Raw genomic sequence first — 6,000 nt, 5'->3', positions numbered from 1 at the left:
AGAGAGGCCCATTGGACTTGCCAACTTTATATGCCCCAGTACAGGGGAATGCCAGGGCCAAGGGGTGGGGGTGGGTGGGTGGGGGATTAGGGGGGGGAGTGTATTGGGGACTTTTTGGATAGCATTGGAAATGTAATTGAGGAAAATACCTAATTAAAAAAAATTAAAAGAAAAAAATAGCAATTAAAAAGAAATTTAGAGTAAAAAAATTCATAACTAGTTATTATTCATAAATACAGAAACAGCTGAATAGGTATAAGCATACCCCCAAAAGAAACAAAAACAATAAAACAAAACAAAACAAAATAAAGAAAAAACCCAAGGGTAAAATTTCTTTTCTCTTTCAATTTCAAATCTGCTGCAAAAATTCACTCCAAAGAACCATTCATAAATGTAAAATGTGAAGTTATGAAACTTGGAGAACAGGGCTGGGCATGGAAACAGATGCCTTTAATCTTGGCACTCACCAGACAAAGACAGGGTATCTCTGTGAGTTTGAGGCCCGCCATGTCTACACACTAAGATCTCAGCAAAGCACAGAACAAAAGGGAGGAAATATTCAAAGCCTGCAGGGAGGTTTCCCTTCAGGCCCATAACCTGGACGCTTACATTCCACCAACAGTAAGTTGCCTGCGTTAGCACTCTCCCAAGGCATACTGTGCAATTGTTTTTTTACATTTCCTTTCTTTAAAAAGTTTTCTCTTTTTAAGATGCTTTTCTCTAGCCTCTTGCCCTGCTTGAACCTGTCCAATCTCCAACCATCTTTTGACACTCAATCAGGGCATTCCCACAAGGCCTCTGTTCCTCCTCTGTTAATGAGGATAAGGTTCCTGGAGATACATCCCAGTCACACACAGTTCAAGTCACCTCCTATGTCAGGTTAAACTTAGCAGCGTCTGTGCCTGTTTTCCTTCTGAGCATGTCTAGGATTAAGGACTCATTTCTTTCATTTCTCAGCCATCTTGTGTATCCTAAGACACATCAAGATTATTGGGAAAGAATCAGGGACATATGTCATCTATTAAGTAATGTAGAAAAGGCAGAGCCTGAAATAAAGGAAGACGATGGGGTAGGTGATGGGGTCTGTGGTAAGGCAGGTAACAATCGCAATCTGTGCAGTAGGAGGAAGGAAGGAGCAGACATTTGAGAACAAAGCAGAAAATCTATAATAACAGTCCCCTCTCCAGGACTAGGAATTACTGGGAGGTGATTCTGCATGGCCACTTCATGTTCTGCCCATTATCTGAGCAAGAGCACCAGAAGCGCTGCTCTTCTCAAGGAGATTACACAGAAACTGTTGGGGATTTCACTGGGAGATTTTGCACGATTATATGTGTACATGTGTATGCATGACCACATGTGTACATGTGCATGTATACGTCAGAGCATGTGCACATATGTGTGAGGCTCTTCTTTGGTCACTCCCCACCTTATTCACTAGGGCAGGGTCTCTTGGGTAATTCTTCCATGGACTTTGTGTCTCTAGTGACTAGGTCTTTAAAATACTATCCCATTTTTCTATGCAAGTCGGAGGTCTCTAAGAGATTTCCCTTGAGCACATTTTTTTTCTAGTCTTTTTAGTCTCTTAATCTCTGAGTCTTAAATTAGGTTCCATCCTAGAAACACCTGGATATTTAGTGTCTTGAATGCACTTTGCCATAGGATTCTATGGAAAGGTTCTTAGTTATGCATTTAAGGCCCTGTGGTTATGAGCCAGGAACTTGCCATCAAGATTAACACCATGAGTTCAGTCCCTGGAATCCACATGGTGAGGTGAAAGAATTTACTCATACAAGTTGTCCTCTGACTGTCACATCTATACAATAAAAATTAAAAATCTTATAAAAATACCATATGGCTCTAAGCACGTATAAGATATGGTAAGACTGAAGAGTATTGAAGAATAAACATTGAGGTATTCAATGTTAAACATTTCCATAAAATAACTTGGTTAGTATTTGCACATTTTGATTTAAAGCAAACATTCATTCACAATCTTATTCCTTATTTCCTTTGTTAAAAAAACAGAGTTTGCTTTTGCTCATTTCTTTGCACTCATCTTCTCAAGCTGGCCCCAGTCACTCCCTGCCTTCCTCTTCCAGTACTTTTGAGCACATGAAGCCGACAGGAGGGCGAGCTAACCTGGAATCACAAAAAAAGGCTCCAACTGGGAGACAGGAAATGATTTTACAAGAGCACAACTTTTTGTTATCAATTGTTCTCTTTCGTTGTGAGCTAGCTTCTAAGAGGGGTGGGGAACAATCTTGAATTAATCTCTCTGGGAATTCCTGGTAGCAGCTTTGGTGTGGTGCCCTCTGACCACACTCTGCTAAGGATGCTGAGTCTGCTGAGCAAAAGATGATGGACAAAAACGATGCAGAGGACCAAAATTTGAAAACTTCATATGCTTAAGAAATCATGTTACTATCAGAGGGAAACTATTGATTGAAAGAAATGGGTCAAAAGTTATTTGCCAAATATGTTTGACATTTATAGTGAAAAAAAATAAGAGCCGGGCAGTGGTGGCGCACACCTTTAATCCCAGCACCTGGGAGGCAGAAGCAAGCGAATTTCTGGGTTCTAGGCCAGCCTGGTCTACAAAGTGAGTTCCAGGACAGCCAGCGCTATACAGAGAAACCCTGTCTCAAAAAACAAAACAAACAAACAAAAATAAGTATATAGGTTATTGTAACTTTACCCAAACACCAACTCAAATGCCTAAAAGTCAGGAGGCTATTAACACCACACTGAGCCCAACACGAAGTCATTTAGTAGATCAAATGAAAACTCTCCAGGGAAGTAGTCATGTGCTACTCCACTTATTGGTCCTCCCCTTTCTCAGCCACAATTCTTGACACCTTCAGGGTTCAGTCCTGGTTTTGATAGTGACCTGGGATCCACATGACTTCATTCCACTTATATTTATTCCAACTTTGTCATCGTTCTGTGCTCCCTCCACCATGATACCTCTCTCCTTTCTAGAGCAGGAGTTGGAACCCAGACCCTTACACACAACAGGCATGTCCCCCACCACTGAGTGTCTAACATCCTATAATCATAATCTTCTCAATTTTTGTCTTCTTTTAAAAACTTCGAAGTCTTTATAAAATATAAATGATAATAAAATACTTCTATGAGGAAGAGGAGACAGAAAGACTGTAAGAACAACAAGTGATGGGTGACTCCAAAGAAACAATATTTTCCAAGTACAACAGGTCTGGTACACATATAAACTCACAGGGATTATGACAGTATTCACAACGCCTGCACAGGTTAAAATAGGGAATAGAGGTAAAGTTTCATTCCTAACCAAGAGGCTACTTACAACTAATTTATAACTTTCTACTAATACACTGGGAAATGGAGAATTAGTCTTCTTTAATAGCGTGTTACTGTGGTATAACAACCATACCTCAGAGTAGGCCCTATGACCAGGAGGAGTTGGCCAATACAATACAAAACAGACCTCATGTTTTGGTGTGTGTGTGTACTTTTTGTTCTGTTTTGTTTTGGTATATTTTTGTATTCTTGGTTTTTTTTTTCCTTTTAGAATGTTTTGCTGTTTTTTTGCTGTTTATCTTGAGGTTTGTTTTTGAGAGAGAGAGAGAGAGAGAGAGAGAGAGAGAGAGAGAGGAATGAATGTGATCAAAATGTATTATATAACAATAATGGAAATTAACAACAACAAAAGCTTTCATGAAGACACTTGTCAACAAGGAATGTATGCTGTGTTATCTGAAACAAACCATTTTTGTTCACTTAGAATTAGAAAGAGGAGAAAAAATGTAATTTTGACCAATGCAAAGATGTAATGGCCAATAAGATGCTCCTGAGCAATTTCACGGGTGGCAGGAAGCCAGCATCCAGTGTTCCAGTGGAACTCTTTCCTGCCTGCATCCTGAATCCTTTATCCTTGAAACTACATTTTAAAAGTCCTGTCTGCAGTTCTGCTGGCAACGTAGAGGGTGAAATTTTCCCTTCTCACACCTAAACAAACCTTCCTTTATTGATGTGAAAATCCTTGGCCACTAGTCATATCTGTGTCCAAGCATGTCCACACATTCAACTACTATGAAGGAGTGAAAATTGGTACCCCAGAATATCAAACTATAATTTTCAAAAGGTTAATAGTAAAATTCTTTTTTCTTCATTTGTTTGTCGAGATAAGTTCTCACTTCTAGCTTAAGCCCTGAACCCACAGCAATGCCTCTTCCTCAGCTTCACAAGTGTTAGGATTCACAGCATGACCTATTGTGTCTGGTTAAAACACAATTCCTTTGTGAATACATGGTTAGCATATGTGAAAGATTTATTTTACTGGCTGGTGAAGAGACAAGCAAGATGGTACATCTTGTGCAAAGACAGATGCAAAAAAAACAAATGAATGTAGCTACAGTCACTGAGATACATACTAGATTGGAATTATTAAATTAGGTACAAGGCCAGTTAATGTTGCACTAGTCAGGAAAAGCATGTGCTTAGGGTCACTTCCTTTATTGGACATGAATATACTTTATTTCTTCTGCAGCAACCTGTCAGCTTTCTACAAACCAGTATCTAACTTCACTTCCTCAGAGTCCCCATCAATAGCACAAAAAGCCAAACTTGCATCCACAGAGGGTCACATGGACACAGGTAGGCATTTTTGCTGGCTTTCCAAGTTTTGCATGGATATTGTTAACAACAGGATCACAGAAAAAGAAATATGATATCAAGTGGAATTCCATGATGACCAAAATGTGCCCCCAAAGTAATGAAGTAAAATGGGGCCAGGAGGGAAGAAAGAGGAAAGAAATCAAGGCTTCAAAGACAGTTTAAAAATAGCCTTCTAACTGATGCCGAAGACCAGTGCTGTTAAGAAAATAATAGGGCTTGTCTGACATTTGGTGCCTGGTCTCCTGCCAAAGTAGGTGTGACTAGGGTCCTTCTGATGTGTGTCACCTGACATTTGGTGCCTGTTCTCTTGCTGAAGTAGATGTGACTAGGTCCTTCTGACATGATTAAGCTGTACAATTTGAAAGGCATTTCATCTGCTTGCTTGTTACCTTCATTCATTAAATTTCACTTTGTACATTTATTCATGTTCCAGGTACCATGTTAGATACTGGAGGTGTTACAGAACCAAGAAAAATAGTTTCTGTACTCATGTTGTCTACATGTTATGATAGTGGAGATACATAAAGGAATGGATAAATACGAAGAATCATAGTGAGTTACAATAGTCCATTCTGTGAAGGAGAAACAGAGAAGGGAGCTAGTTTTGAGTAGGGTGGACACTGAGAATTCTCTGAAGAGTCAGTGCTTAGGCAAAGGCTTAAGTGTTTAAAGGGTGTTGGCATGAGCCAAACCAATGGGTGAATGTTTGGGATCTATATGTACAAAGACCACAATGTAGGAAAATGCCCACTGTATTCTAGAACTCATTCAGACTCCAGAGTGTAAGGGCTGGGAACAAGGGAGTGAGTGGCCCAAGGAAAAACTGGAAAACTGAAGAGATAGGCAGTTCAAAATTGTGATGAGTTCTATAGACCAAAAGTGTCTGGATCGACATTTCAAAAAAAAAAAAAATGGAGTCTTTGATGGGTTCTTGAAGTTACTACTTTAAAACCATCCATTATAGTTATATATAAAATGATCTTCCCAGCAAATGCATTATGGAAAAAGTTAGAAGTAGGAAAACCATTTGAAAATTCACTCTTGTAGTTCAGGCATAATATAGTAAGACTTGATTCAATGTAATGATTACAGAAATGATGAGCCCTGGGTATGTTTGAACTGCCCTTTGGAGGTGGGACCACTATGGACTTTGTTGTTAGATTTGGATGATACAGTAAATAAATGCTAGATGGATAGATAGATAGACAGATAGATAGATAGATGGATGGATGATAGATTATAGATGATAGATAAAACGAGGTCAGATATGGCACAATGCTCTACAAGAAGATAGACAAGTTTCTGTGAGTTTGAGGCTAACCTGTTTTCATAATAATAGACCAG

At 39.2% G+C, this 6,000-nt stretch overlaps 1 protein-coding gene across 2 annotated transcripts in view; it reads right to left on the bottom strand.

The window, feature by feature from the left end:
• The window catches only part of Adamts12 (ADAM metallopeptidase with thrombospondin type 1 motif 12), a 276,352-nt gene that overhangs the window by 122,142 nt on the left and 148,210 nt on the right, over positions 1-6,000 (bottom strand). The window lies entirely within an intron of this gene.

This window comes from Mus caroli, chromosome 15 (genome assembly GCF_900094665.2).
Source record: "Mus caroli chromosome 15, CAROLI_EIJ_v1.1, whole genome shotgun sequence".
Taxonomy (NCBI): Eukaryota; Metazoa; Chordata; class Mammalia; order Rodentia; family Muridae; genus Mus; species Mus caroli.
Note: the sequence above shows the minus strand (reverse complement) of the source record. Positions and strands in the feature narration are given on the sequence as shown.